This window comes from Cydia pomonella, chromosome 19, assembly GCF_033807575.1.
Source record: "Cydia pomonella isolate Wapato2018A chromosome 19, ilCydPomo1, whole genome shotgun sequence".
NCBI classification, from domain to species: domain Eukaryota; kingdom Metazoa; phylum Arthropoda; class Insecta; order Lepidoptera; family Tortricidae; genus Cydia; species Cydia pomonella.
This window is the reverse complement of record NC_084721.1, coordinates 19,298,521-19,316,140: the sequence shown is the minus strand read 5'-3', so window position 1 is coordinate 19,316,140 and position 17,620 is coordinate 19,298,521.

Below are 17,620 nucleotides of genomic sequence, written 5' to 3'. Positions count from 1 at the left end.
GGGCATTTTTTAGTTAATATAGAACGTAATACAAGCGTTTCAAAAAATTGGAAACAACCCTATTACTTCGTGTGTTTAATTTCCAGAATGTCACAAAGGAACAACATACATTATGTATTACATATATAGTAGTAATAGACATTAATTTGAAAAATAGAACAGTAACTACCTATTGTTTTATTCTTGAAATAGGCACACATATTAAAACCATACATGTCATTGTCAAAATCATTTCGTAAGCGACATTCTCGTTGAATGCCGCTTTGGTGGTCTTGGGGCCCGATTCGAAGAATGATTAACAGATGCTTAAGATCTTGGAAAGAGATTGAAAAGATCGATAACTAAACGATATTTCAAAATTGACGTTTATTTCGATTCTGCCGTGAACTCAATAAGATCTATTTACGATATTTCTAACGTCAAAGTGACATTGGTTGCCCGAATCGTGCTGCTTCTGTCAATTATACGACATACAAAATATCTAATTGAGAACTTTTCTAAACCAGAAATTATCGTTATCTTATCTTTTCCGTATTTCATTCTTCGAATAGGGCCGTTGGTTGAAATGGTTTTCTAACACGTCGTGTCGCGTCGTGTCACGTCAGACATCATATAAGCTCAGAAAAGTCTCGTTCACAGCACCTTTAGGAGACACATCTGAAAACCGAGCGAAGTTAAAGATATCTGAGTTTCTTAATAGCCTGTGGGTATTTACAAATTGGATTCTTTCACAAACGGTCTGTGGATACAGGCAACTGATAAAGTCGTCGACCAAGTACGCTACCAATAATTACAAAAGGGTTCCGTACATTAGTATGTTTCATTGCTATTGTTTTTTTGTTACCGCTTCTGGCATATTTTTAAGCTAACATAACTATCCCTGACCGCCTGTTGTCTGCCTCTAAATTTAATCAATTGTTTATTTTTCTTGTATATTTTTACTGAGGTGTGCCAATAAAGAGTATTCTATCTATCTATCTATCTATCTACCCTAAATCAAAATAACTGCTCTAAAAAGCGAAACATGCATCCAGATTTTACCTCACAAACTCAAAGAGACCGCTAAGCGTAAGCCTTTCAAGCTTTTCATATAAATTAAAAAACAAAACAGCTTATAGAAAAATGTATTTATAGTTAAATGATAACGAATTTATTGAAAATAAAGATATACAATAATTGAAGAATAAAATAAATAAATAAACGAATAATTTCAATAATTGTTGTAAGTTGTGAGTTTCATTACCTACCAATCAATTATGTTTGTTTTCACCACATAGATTCAAAAACGGATGAGAAAATTGAATTTTATCTACACGTGTGGCAAAGTAATCAAACGCAAATTTTGAGTTATTTCCTTGTGTTGGCTTGTAGAATTGACTTTTAAGTGATAATTTTGAATGATAAATAAATATTTTGAATTGATTTGGTTTGATTTTGTTTGATAATTTACAGTTAGTATTTTCCTTGCGTTGGTGTGGTGAAATTTTTTGTGTCTCACTCGGTGGCATACTTTGTTTAACCCTCGTGACTTGAGCCCTAGCAACGCTCAAAATTCAACTTTTTGAACCACTCGCTACGCTTGTGGTTCAATTTTGCAATCTTTCGTTTGCTCGGGTATCAATATCAATATAGCACGATTGGTTAAACAACAACTTTGGCCCATTGCAAAAAAATAACTATTACGTCTATGTCTGAAAACATAAAATTGGTATATGTACATACATATGTACTACCTTCATCATATTTTGAAATAATAATATATTAAAATACCTTACACTACACTTTCTGCCTGTCCTAGTTACAAATACAGGTCAATAACTTCCCAAAGATTGTCAAAAAAAAGTTATTTAAATCTGAAACCAGATATTCTATTCAATTCAACAGATTTTTCCAACGGAACCCCAAAGTCCCACAAAACAAAAAGCTCGTTCATCTGAGATTGACGTCGGCCGCTTTCAACGGGCGCCATTTCTACCTCACTCCAAAATGACGTAACTCCATACAATTGAGCTACACATATTGTCCTTCTTTCCTAACTAAACATTGCCCTTTCATTTCAAAAGGACTTAAGTGTGTAGGTCTTTAAAGGTAGATACGTCGTTGTTCTCAAGTATAATGTAGTGCCCCTTGCGCTCTAAAAGGGCTTAAGTTCATAAGATTTTAATGGGAATTTCGTCGTTTTTAAAAGGAAGGTGTTTTACAAGTCGCTGCAGCTTTGTAAGGTGCTTTGAGGTTTTTGCTTTAATGTATCAAGTTGACAGGTAGTGAGGCGTTCTAAATTGTAGCTTGGGTAGCTATTGTAAGCTACTTTGGAAGGAGATTACCTACATGAAAAAGTAAAGTCGACCTGTCTGGCCTAGTGGGTAGGGACCCTGGCTATGAAGCCTATGGTCCCGGGTTAAAATCCTGGTAAGGGCATTTATTTGTGTGATGAGCACAGGTATTTGTTCCTGGGAAATGGGTGTTTTCTATGTATTTAAGTATTTATAAACATTTATTCAGTGCTGAATGTTGTGTCCAGCTTGAAAAGTTTCCTGCGTGATGTAAGTACAATGCCCTTCCAAGTGTTTCTGGTATCAGGAAGCCGGTGATTGTTTTTATCAAGTCTCAGCCCGATTCAAACTTTAAAATGCATCAAATTGTTAAAAGTGACGTTTATGTTTTAAGAAACGTCACTTTTGACATTAACATATCCGATCCATATTTTATCGTAGTTGAGTATTTGACATATCTTAAAGTTCGAATCAGGCCGTCTGACCATCGGGTTTCGGGTCGCGTGCTCTTTCAGCTAACCACTAGAAGAGCATTTCACATTTCGGCGCAAGCCGGTCGGCTCCTCGCGGACGCGGACGGCTCCGGACAGACTCCATCGCTTCTGCCATACATAATGTATAGTATAGACACATTGGAAATGCGCTTCGGCGTTCGGTGTTGCTACTGCATATGGTGGCAAAGGTTCTCTGCCTTTTCGCCGAAAATTGTATTGCCGAATTTCACTTACCAACCAACTTTTCGCAGAAGTTTCATTTGGGCGAATTTCATTTCCCAACTTTTTGATAATTTAATCAACAAAGCAGGGACAGGGATTTCTTTTAGTTTCGGCAATCAAAAGATGGCTGTGTTTCCTACGGTTGAAAATAAAACAAACATACACTCGTGGACAGAATAGTCCCTATGACGGAATTGGCCGCATTCACCTTAACTTCTAGAGTCAAACCAAGATAAGTTATCAGCGATTTTGATAGCCCAGACAGTGCACGGGTTATTTTAAACGTCAAACTTCTATGCAATTTGACGTTAACTTGACACTTGCACCGTCTTGGCTATTAAAATCGCTGCCAGCTTATCTTGGTCTCACTCTAAGTAGCTGATCCTAATGGAGACAGAATGAGGCAGGGCGAATCGTAATGATCACAGTCGTCAAGAATAAAGCATTCTCTCTAGTCCCACCCCATGCTGGCTTCATATAAAATGGACCTTGAATGCTCAAACTTAAATAATAAATTCTATATATTGTTATAATCACAGAGTGCGTGAAACCGAACGCGCAGGGGGTCCTGGTAATAATAAAACGCTCGAATATCGTCAGACGTGATGTAATTTACTAAGTTCCATGAGACTAATTCAGATTTAAAAAATCTTTATAGTTTTGATACGACGTTAACGATTGTCTTGGTCAGGAGTTACGTATCATATCGTCAGTCAGTTTTTTTACATGTCCATGCGACCAGCTGACGCTCTTAACACCGCGATACAACCGGCTGACTATCATGATAGATTTTTTTTACGTTTTTCGGTGGCTGGCATTCCTCAACCCACCAACGGAACGGCAGCTGACGTCTACGAGGGTTATTGGTGATGGAAATCTGTTCCTGACTCGCTGTTTATTAGTTTTTTCAGGGGTTCGGTTCCTAAGATAATATGATCATCGCGGTCTGTTTCTGCTTGAGTTTATTAATTAAGCAGAAAAATAAAATAGGTTGGCGGTCCGGATTCAGGCCACGCTCCGCCATTTCGTGATTCTTGGTTTTGGTGACTAGCGTGCATCTCACACGCGACTTTCATTTCATTTCATAAATCAGCAAGAGTGATCTTGCAATGCTAATTTCCGAATAGCTTCTTTTTTTCTGGCGTGCGCGGTTGCTAGGCGGAGTACCCGATGTGACGATGATAATGAAGTCTTCACCAGGTATCTTCTACAGCTGAAGACCACGTCTGAAGCGCCCCGAGATTTTTGAAGTCGGTTGACCGTTATTTTCGCGAATTAAGACGGTGAGAATCCTAAAGGACCAATGTTAGGGTCCTACTGGACGTAAAAATAATAACGCGGACTGTATAAAAATAGGCTGGTTTATTCCGCCTTAATTACAAATAAATCCCGGCCAAGACAATTATAAAAAACTAATGCGGTATTCGTCCGTTGCCGGTGGAGTATGGCTTAGCACGCACTGCGGTTTTTTTCTTGCGGTTGCGGTCTGGCCGAAAACGCCGAACCACGGAGGAACTCGCACTGCGGTTGCGTTTCCGCGGTTTTCACGTTCAGTATGACAATGGATTTCCTCAGAGCAGTATGTGTTGTGGCCTTAGGTTTAAGAAATAAAAAAAATAGAAAACGTCTTCGCCAACATAAGTACTGGGTGCATCCTCTAACAGATCAAAGATATTTGAAGGCATACCGGCAACGCTTCACTTTCGACCGGCAACGAACTTTCGGACTCCGACGACATAATGCAGCGCACAACACACACCTCACTGCTCCGCTCTCTGAGCCGAACTGACGAAAAAACCGCTTTTTACGAACCGCAGTGGGGGCGCTGCCGTACATGAAGTATGCGATACATAAACGTACGTTACAATGTACGTTACATTTTTTGCGGTAGCGGAACCGCTTTTTAAAAACCGCAGTGCGTGCTAAGCCTATGTGAAGCCGAATGTGTGCGGCGCGGCGCTTGCGGCTTGCCGCGATGACGTCGCGCTCTGTCCGCCGCCCGCGCGTCTCCTCCCGTGCGTATGTCCAGTACTTAACAAGGTCAAGTTCAACTTCAAGCTTTTGAATTAGAATCGAGTTCTAGCTTCCCGATTCGAAGAATGATTAAGACACGTTTAAGATCTTTAAAAGATCGATAACTAAACGACATGTCAAAATTGACGTTTATTTCGATTCCGCTGTGATCCCAGTAAGATCTATCCGTAATACCAATGTCACTTAGACGTTATAAATATCGTAATATTCATAACGTCAAAGTGACATTGGTTGCCCGAATCCAGCTGCTTCTGTCAATTATACGACATACAAATGATATCTAAATGATAACTTATCTAAACCAGAACTTATCATTATCGTATCTTATTCTTCGAATCGGGCCGTAGAACAGTAAATAATATACCGCGATGAGAATCTATGAGGAAGAGTTGTATTCTGTAAATTTTTTGCAAAAAATATTCCAAATGGCTAGATTTTGCATGCCTAAACAATAAACTGCAGCAAAAATAGGGAATCATAAAGAGCGGTGATACTTGTGTATCACAATTTATTTACAATGGTTCAGTCAGACGAAGCGCTGGTAGCCTAAGGTAGCGGACTTGCAATCCGGAGGTCGCGGGTTCAAACCCCGGCTCGTACCAATGAGTTTTTCGGAACTTATTTACGAAATATCATTTGATATTTACCAGACGCTCTTCGGTGAAGAAAAACATCGTGAGGAAACCGGACTAATCCTAATAAGGCCTAGTTTACCCTCTAGGTTGGAAGGTCAGATGGCAGTCGCTTTCGTAAAAACTAGTGCCTACTGCAAATCTTGGGATTAGTTGTCAAGCGGACCCCAGGCTCCCATGAGCCATGGCAAAATGCCGGGACAACGCGAGGAAGAAGAAGAGGTTCCGTCAGACGAATCAAACTACTGTTAAAAGATACACAGTGGCCTAAAAATGTGTACGTTTGCAATGTATGTATAAATAGGATTGTTTATCTTACTTACACGCCTTTTATCATAAAGTACCTGGGCGACCGAGCTTTGCTCGGTTATAACTATTTATTGTAATATGGTGGTGTATAGGTGATAATCTTAATTACATTTTTTTACTAAATTAAACTTGTTTAAAACAATAAAAATTAAAAAATTATATATAAACTTGAACATATAAAAAAAACAAAAGTTAGTCACCGGGCGAGATTCGAACCCGTAACACTCGTTTCTAGCCGTCCGCGTCATAACCCGCTGAACCAGACGGACAGTGGCCGGCAACACGAAATTAGCGACCATATTATGCGTAGAAAGAAAAACGCATGAAAACTCGAAAACACGCGTTTTCCCAAACATAGGACTAATCTAGATCGATTGTATACCCCCAAAAACCCCCATATACCAAATTTTAGCGAAATCGTTAGAGCCGTTTCCGAGATCACAGAAATATATATAGGGACGTACAAAAATTGACTAAGTCCCACGGTAAGCCCAAGAAGGCTTGTGTTTCTCAGTTGTTGTCGTAACTCAGACAACGATATAGAAAAATGAAAACTACAATCATTTAACTTAAGAGAGAAGTATAGCACGTATAAAAAGAGAAATGTTTTTTTTTTCAAAGAAGCGAAACCTATAAACCTAGAATATATTATGCTGAAGCGATAGACATCAAAATCAAACTAACTTGTTAAGATTTAGTTAGAGGAAACCGTGTTTTCACCCGAATTGGAATTTCATAGAGAAGGTACCGTTATTTCGTTAGGATCGCAAATATATTCTTTCATCTTAAACCAAACGTCTTCAGAATAGTGTCCTTGAGCGTTCATTGAAATACAAACACAACTATTATCAAGAATATGCCGCGATAAAACAATATTATTAGTATTATTACACCACATCTATTTGAAAATTAAGAACGTGGCATACTTCTAATAAAGAAGTATTAGAACAAATTAAATTATTTTCAGAAAATATTTTAATTTGTTTTTTATTTCAAATAGAAATACTGCTATACAAATTATAAACTGAAATTAATGTCATATACTAAGAAAAAAAAGTGGCCTTGGTCACTTTTTCTTAGTATATGACATTTATTTCAGTTTATAATGTGGTATTTTAAGGAAAAAATTTGGCATTCTGGGATTCAGGCGTTTTACCACCATACCGTTTTGAAATCAGTACCCCTAGTGTAAATAAATTCGATTTTGAAACGTGACGTACGCGTTTGCGTTTAGTCTCATTTTGTATAGGATTTTGAGTTTCCAAAACGTCCCGCTTGGCGCGCTCTTTCTAAATCCAATACAAAATGAGACTAAACGTAAACGCGTACGTCACGTTTCGAAATCGAATTTATTTACACTAGGGGTACTGGTAATTTCGGTAAATGGTTAAAACGAAAACAAAACTAAAACCTATATTTTACATTAGGTTAAACCGCCCAGAGATATGTAACGTAAATCGGCATGGCGGAGATTTTTCGAAGCGACAGCGCTATCCGTACAAAAACCACGCCCGTTTATATCTATCCGGCCGGCCCGTGGCACTATTTATCAAGCCCGGCTTACATCGAAAAGCAATCTATTCCACTCCCTAGCGGCCATAACCCGGCGACAGTGGAGAGAAATACAGCAGGCTAGATATGGATTTATTGGTACAGTCAGCGTCAAATACTTCGTAGCAGTCAAAGTGCCCAAATAGTTCGGTACACCATACTAAATATATGGTGTACCGAATTATTTGGCTACCTTGGATGCTACAAAGTATTTGACGCTGACTGTACAATCCAATCCAAACCAATGGTGGGTCCTTTGCAACAGTGGAATTGATTTTTGCAAGAAAATTTCATTTAATTTCATGTATTCAACATTAAAAGTCATGTGCACTACAGAAGATGTTAGTTGAATGTAGTCAGTATATGACACCCGGGTAGGGCGCATAATGTTAGTACTTATGAGGTACCTAATTACCTACTTATATGTACTAAATCATAAATCATATAGCAGTAAATCATTTTGGTACAAGCTTTTGACGCTGACTGTTCGCTACTTTTCTTTCCACAGGCACCTATAGTCATCGAGACAATTCTAAAAACTCCAAACACTAATTGTTGTTTTATCACAGAGTTCCTATGGCTACCTCCGGTCTCCAGCATCAGAGGCGTCCTGGAATCAAGAACATTCTACCACGAACTTGGACGTATTATTTTATCTGTGTATTTTATGAGTTAGACGTGAATTTTTGTTTATTAAAAATCGTCATTATTTACATCCTATGTTTCATTCCTTCTGTAGTCCACGTGCAGTGTATCGTGTGGACTAATTACCGCTTCCTAGAAAGCATCGTTCGTGGGTTCGAACCCGGGCGTTCCCGGAACTACCTGCGATGTTGCTTTTTTGCTCGAAGTCCCATGTTCGAATCTAGTTAGTAGGCGGGGCAGGAATCTTAAGCACTTCCCAGATATATGGAAATTATGGTTCTTGTCTGAATTTTAGACGTTCTTTGAGTATGATGAAGCAAATGAAAAAATGTAGCTTAATTAACTAATCATCTTTAAGTACCAAGCAAATTAGTTCTACTTGTTATAAATTTTAAGAGTAATTTCTTTATTTATTTTTTGCTTTATTATTAATTTAATATGGTGGTTGGTGCCACAAGAATATGTTATGTCTTGTACATATTTAATATTTTGTTATCCAAACAAAAATGTATTTATGTGCTATATTTAATTTCTTGTCATCCCAACAACAGTTTTTGACACAACAGGTAATTGAAATATTATCATTCCTAGTAAAACCCTCAACGGATTTAGATCAGGTTTGCTTTCATCGCAATCCCTACTTTTCCGGTTACTTCAACAGTCTTTTGAATGACCCATTGAATGAACCAACTACGAATATTCCAATGGCATTAAGGCATATTCTAAGTCTTTAACATCAGGTTTTCCCATCAGCAATACCCTAAAGCGATGGCAATCTTCAAAACATTGAAAACTCGTCTTTCAACTTGTATGAAAGCTCATCTCTAAATCTCTTGCTATTTACAATTTGACTTAAAACGTCGTAAAAGCCATACAACTTCTAAAAACATAAGTTCTTTTATGTTTTATATTGTCGTGGACACGATTTTAAAGGAATTGTATGGATTATCGTCGAAGCTATCGGCGTAAAGCAATTTCAATAAAAGGCAAATATTGTTTGTGTGTTGAAGATCCCAGGTAATTGCCGTAACGAAATAAAGTAGGTACAGTCATGGACTTTAATAGTTAAGCCAGTTAGGGTTCACTTTATATTAGAAATTTCATACCGTTAGACCGGAGACCGAAGAACGGATGGAAGCTGGACAGTCCTTAAGAACTGTGAGATTGAAGATCTAGTGGCTGAACCTAACATCATGGGAGAAAGTAAAGCCCACAGACTCCGTTGGTTGGACCACCTTGAGAGAATGGACGAAGATCGGAACGTAAAAAGAGCGTACCTGGGTCGCCTAGCAGAAGGACGTCCTATCGGACGCCTTAGGTATCGCTGGAGCGACATGGTGGAGGCGGATCTGCGCGAGCTTCGAGTCGACAATTGGCGAGAGGTCGCACAGGACCGAGAAAAGTGGCGCTGTCTTGTGTCGGAGGCCAAGTCTCATTTTGGGTCGCTGAGCCAACGGAGTAAGTAAGTATACCGTTAGTATTGTAAAAAAACTTATTAGCTTGAACCCTAAATGGTTAAAGAATTAAAGTCCGCGACTGTACTTATTACTAGCAGCACAACTACTAATATAATGTGAAAGTTAACGAATATAATAATGCTTCTTTGCCCTTCTGAAAAGACATTCCTTGAATGTCCTAACCTCAATGTTATGGAAATTATCTTTAATTTGAAACTTCGTGGAATTCCAAAGTGGGCAATGTCTACCTACCTATCAGGCATGGAATTAGGTACTTATTTGTCTAAATAAAACTATGTAATTACCAGCAAGATACAACGTAGGTCTTCTTTATTCTATTTCCAGCAACTGCCTTTCAACTTGCCTAACAAGAACTTCTGAATGTCTTCAAAAAACCGTGTTAAATTGTAAGCGCTCCCTACAGAAACATCCAGACACAAAAGGACATAAGTTTCTATACAATACGCCTTTCTACTACCTTTCTGATATGGAATTTCCTTTGAAAGGCGATGTCACGCCCTTTCCCTTTAGATTAATGATACAAAATAAATTTCTGAGGGATTCTGCACGGGACAAACATTCTAAAATTGTGTTTCAAAAGGCAGAAAGACTCAAGTCGATAATAATATTGACAAGCGATTATACTTCCAATTATAAGGAAATTTACTGCTAAAATCGTGTGAATGTTCACGTCGATTGAAGACATTATGCTTTTAATTGGATATTTTTTCTGTTTTTACTTTGAAACGCTAAATATGGCAAAATCCATTTGATAACGCTTTTATTAAAAACGGTAACGTTTCTTTATTGTATCATATTTCCCTTTTAAAATCATGATTTGTGTTTTTTGACTAATGTTACTTTTCGTAACGGTTCCTTTGCCATAAAAAACGCCTAAAAGTAAAATAAGTATTAAGTTTATTACATTATTACCCACTAAGGTCTCGAGTATATTGGTTTTATTACTGAATTTTTATGGACGGGTAATAAAAATGTCAACTTAGTGAATGCAAGTAAGTACCTAGAGCGTGATGACGTTACCTATAGTGTTAGTATTATTAATCTATATAATATACTAATCTAATACTAGTACTACTACTACACTAATAAATACTACACTAATATTTGTTATTATTTCATTCATTATCTATTTGACGTTGTGAAGAATTTATTAAGTATTGATTTTTAACTATGACTTACATGTTTATATTTCTAGACATTTTATAATTGTATATAATCATTTTTCTTTGACGATCCTAATATAAATTCATATAGATTAGTTTAATATAATATATACCTATTGTAATTTCATAGTATGAAATAAATAAATCTACTAATACGAATACTATACTATACTAACACACAAATATACATATATATATATATATATATATATACTGTATCTGACAAAGTATCAAAGTCAAAGATAAACTAAGTAATTTGAGGCGATGCTTTATTTTACGTGTTTCGGTGGGTGCCGTTCCTCAACCCGCCAACGGAGTGGCAGCTAACGGCCACGAGGGTTCATCATACATAGCCGTTAACCATTATACGAGTCATCGCCCGGGAGGCGATTGACCATGGAAATCCTGTTTTTAGCCGTGCCCGTGCACGTGCGCTAAAATGTTGGAGTCGTGCACGCACACGTCACGCAAGCGGTGTGCCATCTCTCATAAGGATCTGTATATTACAATGCGCTTGTATGTACAAGTACACGTAATCGTGGCTTTTAGGTAATATATGTAGATAGTAGATACCTTAGTAACTTCTTTCGCTAATCTCTTTAGCTAAATCTAGACAAATTTTAGAAATTTCGGCTAATATATAATACAGTTGTAGGTTGTAAATATAGTAACTAAATGGTACTTATGCTGCAATATTATCTTCTTCTTCTTCTTAAATGCCTTTGCCATTATCAATTTATTTGGGTTCGGCTCTCCTCGCTCTCATGCGCCACGATCGTCTGTCCTGGGTCGTCTTTTAATTGGACTCGTTCTAAATCCTTTGACACGGTGGACCACCAGGTAGAAGGCCGGCGCCCTTGTCCTCTTTTGGTCTCCTGGAGAGCCAGCGCCTTTTTCACGATATGGTCATTGTCGCATCTCATAATATGTCCATACCACCTCAGCCTCTGTTGGGTGAGTTTCTCAGTGATAGGCGCTATTTTGAAACTTCTTCTGATTCATTACGCATTTTATCAAGTCTAGTTACATTTTACAGTTATGATGCAAAAATGTTCAAATAAATTATTATGTTTACCCGCTCTTTAGTACCTGCTTACGTTTAAATACGTATTAGAAAGAAAGTACCACAACTGTTGTTTAATAAGATGGTTAGGTAGCGTCCCCAAAATTTAGGTAGGCATGGGGTTGGGTCAGGTATATGAAGTTACTATTAAGTTTCATTTACTTCTACCGACAGACTCAGAAATAACCTTTGCAACGTAAAATAATAGATTTTTCCCTCATAAAGTTGACTTTACACCACATCCACTTTAGCATGACCCCACCATAATTCTGAGTTGGATACAATCTACAGCTCAAGCTGTTCTGGTCGTACTTAAGGAGGGTCTGCAAGAGAAAGGCCGTAAAGCAAACAAATGAAATAAAAGGTGTCGTAAAGTTTTATTGCGAGTAATCTGGAGTTGCGATATCGATAAGATATCGCGAGGGAGCGTGGGGCGTGGGTGGTCTAGTGACCTAATATCGAGGGTTTTGTGGTGGCAAAAAAGCACACGACCCGCCCTAACGAAAGTAATGTTTTATCTCCAGATATAACTAATGATTCTTTTCGCTGGAAAAACACAATTGAGCTAATCAGCAACTAAAATACCTAGTACACATTCGCTATTTGTAAAAGGCTTTTCACGGCCAATACTCGTAAATCCCGGTTTTGATAGGCTTGCGTGGGGATATAGATCCAACACGTAGAGGCCCCTTGGAGAGCTTTAATGTCATGTAGAACGCCTTCTGGAACCATGAACCACCCATGAACTGTTCGCAGCAGGCATTGGGACCATTGTAGAAAAAAGTGAACAGTATACCGGTCTATGGATTGAAGTTTGGGTGTGCTAACTATGATACTGGGTTATTTAAAAGACGTCCTGACACCTGCCATAACAATGTTTTTACTAGTTATCGAGGCAGGCGGTGACTTGCCGCCCACTAGATTGGACCCCTGAAACTGCCGTCGTGAAGACGACCAGGAGCAACACCGGTGTGAGCGGCTCAGGGGTGTCGAGAGGTGTACGCCGGTTTCCACCCAGTCGCTGATAACAGCCACTGTGACAACTCGCGTCTTATGCATGTTTCACTTCCACTATTATATTATTATTATTAATTAGCCCTCACCCATGTAAGTGAACTTTACTGGAATAATCATCTGATATCAGATCGGGCACTGTGAAAATAAAAACGCTCTTATTCTTAACACAATACCCGTTTAAATACCTACATACATTTAAAACACACCCAAGAGTATTAAAAACGGGCACAATTTGAATAGATATAATTATACACCGAGTACTTTTACTCTTGACTAGTTCAGCTTACAAAACCCTCATTTTATCATCGCAATAAACGAAAGTAGAAAAGAAAATATTATTTCAAGCCACGTTTTTATTTGCAGCATTTGGTATGTAAAGTAACCAGCGATAAAGGGTCCCTTTTTATCAGCCGCTTTTTTATTTAATCTTTCTTTATCCTACTGGCATTAATTTTGTATATTAATTCAGCTTGTGCTTGCCTGTTTTTGGGGTTTTATCGTCACCCCCAAATGTTAGGATCTAATCAGAAGTTTAAGGGAAAGGATTAGGTTGAGTGACGGCTGCAGGAGTAAAATAAACTATTGTTGTCAAAACTATTGTGTTTGGTTACTTTATTTCTGTGGCTTTCGCACACATTTCTACGAAGTTAAACACGGATAAATTTTAACAAAAAATATAGACTTTGCAAAGTTTAGAATGCTATGAGTCAGACAAAGATAAGTTGGCAACGATTTTCATAGTCCTGTTCAAGTGTTAAGTAAACGTCATAATTTCATAAATGTTTGACGTTTAAAATAACACTTGGCTGTCTGAGCTATCAAAATCGTTGCCAACTTATCTTGGTCTGACTTTAAAATCATTTTGGCTATAACGTACCTGCATGCCAGCTTGGACCATTCGACTCAGTCCAAAGGCGCGCTGTACGAATCGTCGACGATCCCAAACTCACAAGCGGTATTGAACCTTTAAGTCTAAGGAGAGACTTTGCCTCCTTGTGTGTGTGTGTTCTACCGCTTGACAATGGGCTGTGCTCTGAGGAATTTTTTGACATGATGCCAACGGCCGCTTTCTATCACCGCACCGCTCGCCGTCGGCAGGGTGTTCATCCTCACACCCTAGTACCTAAATGGTCGCGTACTGTGCGGATTAAGAGGAATTTCCTCCCGCGAACGCTTCGGCTATGGAATGAGCTTCCTGCCGAGGTTTTCCCGAGGGGCTACAGTATGGGGTTCTTCAAAAGGAGTGTACAGTTTTTTAAAGGGTCGGCAACGCGCATGTAATGCCTCTAGTGTTGCAGGCGTCCATAGGCAACGGTGACTGCTTACCATCAGGCGGGCCGTATGCTTGTTTGCCACCGTCGTGGTATTAAAAAAAACGTGTCTTATAACAATTACCCAAATTTGATTGATAATGGAGTATGATATGAGATACCTACAGGGTAAGAGACATATTGGCGCAACAAAAACACTCGTAGGAAATTCTCATACGAATTCTCTTGCCTCGAGCAAAATAAAGATAGACTGTTCCTTTTACCCAACTTAGTGTAGTGTACATTCCTGTAGTGTCGGGTACGTGAGGCTATTTTGTTAACACTTCTGGTAACAATTTTTTTAACTCTTCTTATAAAGCCAAGAAGCTATTTGGCATGATAACGTTTGACAACTAAGCTTTAAATTCAACGGTATATATTATAATAAAAACCGGCCAAGAGCATGTCGGGCCACGCTCAGTGTAGGGTTCCGTAGTTACTCTTCCGTCACAATAAGCTAAACTGGAGCTTAGTATAATAACGCGGGTTAAACAAATAAGCAAATTTGCATAATCAGTACCTAATTAAAGTAAGTCTTTTTACTATGAAGGGGAAACTTTTTGGGATAACTCAAAAACAGCTAAACTGATCATGTTCGCTATAGTTTTCATTTAATGAGTTTCTTAAGTTCTACTTCCACGATTTTTTTCATATTTTTTGGACCTATGGTTCAAAAGTTAGAGGGGCGGGGGGGGGGGGGGGACACAATTTTTTTTCTTTCGGAGCGATTATCTCCGAATATATTCACTTTATCAAAAAATGTTTGTTGAAGACCCCTATTAGTTTTGAAAGAACTTTCCAACGATACCCCACACTGTAGGGTTGAAGCACAAAAAAAATGCACCCCCAGTTTACGTGTAGGGGAGGTACCCTCAAAAAAAAAAATTTTTTAGATTTTATTGTACGACTTTGTCGGCTTTATTGATTTATATATCCATGCCGAATTTCAGCTTTCTAGCACTTACGACGACGGAGCAAAGCCTACGGAACCCTAAAAACGGTAAAATACAGTAACAGCCATACGCGTCATGTCCCAACCTTTTTGTGTAATGCCCCATTTTATGGTTTTCAAAAAAAGGTAGCTTAGGTATCATGTGTTAGTTCCACACATTTAGAAAATATTCGTACGTATATAACAAGTATGGGTTTGAAGTTCACAGACTAAATATTATGAACGCTACTATTTATTTTGGTGGCCATAAAATCTGATTGTACTCATTTTTGGCGTGGCCGATAAGATAAGGCGAGCTTATAAGTAATACCTTTTAACTTAATCCGATAACCGTCAACTTTTACGAGTTTTATTTTGAGTTTTTTGAGTATGAACTCGTAAATGTATTCCAGCAGTCGTATTTCGAAGAGGAAACAACAGAACACATTCTCCTAGACTGCAAACAGGTTGAAGTATACAGGAACAAATATCTAGGGACTCCATGCACACTAAGAGAGGCAGTTAGCAACCTGAAAGCTTTGCTAGGCTTCGTGGAGGAGCTGGGGTGGTTAGAGTAGCGCTACCTCGTTTCACGCAAAATAGGCACAATGGTTGTCGATGTGCGGAAAATGTCCAGTACCCCTAGTGTAAATATTTTCGACAGCGAAACGTGACGTACGCGTTTGCGTTAAGTGTCATTTTGTATGAGATTTTTGACTTTCCAAAACGTCCCGCTTGGCGCGCTGTTCAAAAACCCATACAAAATGAGACTTAACGCAAACGCGTACGTCACGTTTCGCTATCGACTAAATTTACACTAGGGGTACAGAAACACTAACTAGATACAGTCGGAAGACTTGATGCACGCGTATTAGGCATTAGCCTACTTGTTAACCAGAGCCCCTAGTTTAAATTTATTCGATAGCGAAACGTGACGTACGCGTTTGTGTTAAGTCTCATTTTGAATGGGATTTAGAAACAGCGCGCCTAGAGGGACGTTTTGGAAACTCAAAACCCTATACAAAATGAGACTTAACGCAAACGCGTACGTCACGTTTCGCTGTCGAATAAATGTACACTAGGGGTACAGGTCTTATTTGCTTACTGGGGCAATCGAAGCAGTAAAATTCGCAGCGCAGTACGTTTCCTTGTAATGTCGAAATAACGTTGAATCGCTGATTAATTGATTTGTGTTAATTGATAATTAATTGTTTGCAACCTTTGTTTGAAAGGAAACTAAGTAGTCCGACCGTGATAAGTTTACATTTACAGCGCAGATCTATAAATATTAAATATTGTCTGTCATGACGACCAGTCTAGCCTAGTGGATATCCAGTGACGCTGCCTATGAAGCCGATGGTCCCGGGTTCGAATTCCGGTAAGGACATTTATTTGTGTGTTGAACACAGATATTTGTTTTTGAGCCATGGGTGTTTTCTATGTATATAAGTATGTATTTATCTACATGCGTGTATATATCGTCGCCTAGCACCCATAGATAGATCCATCTAATAGATAGAATACACTTTATTGACATTTCCCAAAATTCTCCTGCTTACTTCGAAAAACGACACGTTTAAGGAAAGTATATTATTTATTTTCGTTTCTCATGCTCTGAAAGTGGGTCCTTGTGCTTCTGAAAAGTGTGCAGAAAATGATACATTTCTGCACTACAGCATTTTACGTACCCAGTACTTTTTTGTTCTTTTATATTAAAAATTTGATATGAAATGGATGTGTAGTACAGTCAGCATCAAAAGTAGCGGATCAAACAAGGTTTCAAAAGTATCTACCATTCTGTAACAGCTTATCAAAATGTGATGGTTCTATATGTAGAACAATTAAGACGGTAAAAGATATACTTTTGAATATAAATTTTAGAGATTTATTAATATTTGGAAAAGTTATCCGGAATATCAGATACTTTTGGCGCGTTGTTTCATACGATACTATTGATGCTGACTGTACAATGTCCATTCTGATATTTAACTTCCCATTCCCTAAATCACGATACTTTTACCTAAAATTTTAACTGAAAGTATCCTCAAGAAATACTATAAAAGTTTATACTTACTTAGTAATTTCGTTTTAACACACATGTATTTTACTTTCCTCGTATTCGAAATTAAAAGTAGAGTGTTTAACTCGGATGAAAAATCCCTCACCCCCCCCCCCCCCCCCTTCTCTCTATCCTTCATTTGCATCCCTTGTTTAACAATCTACTATTATTGCACAATAAAAAAAAAATTACAAATGGCAAACTTCATGGCGAAAATGATCGAGCTGTGTGATCAATAATTTGATAAAAGAAATTTAATATAGTTCAAAGAAAACCAATGATAGTTTTACCCCTCAGCATGCTCAGTAAAAATTCATAGTTTTAGAGAAATAATATCGAATCGGCCCCCAGGCTGACATGTAATCTAGCCCTATCCGGTGCAGCCCTAATAGCGTCTCGTGACAATGGCGGAACCCTCCGATAAGCTTCAAACCGTGTG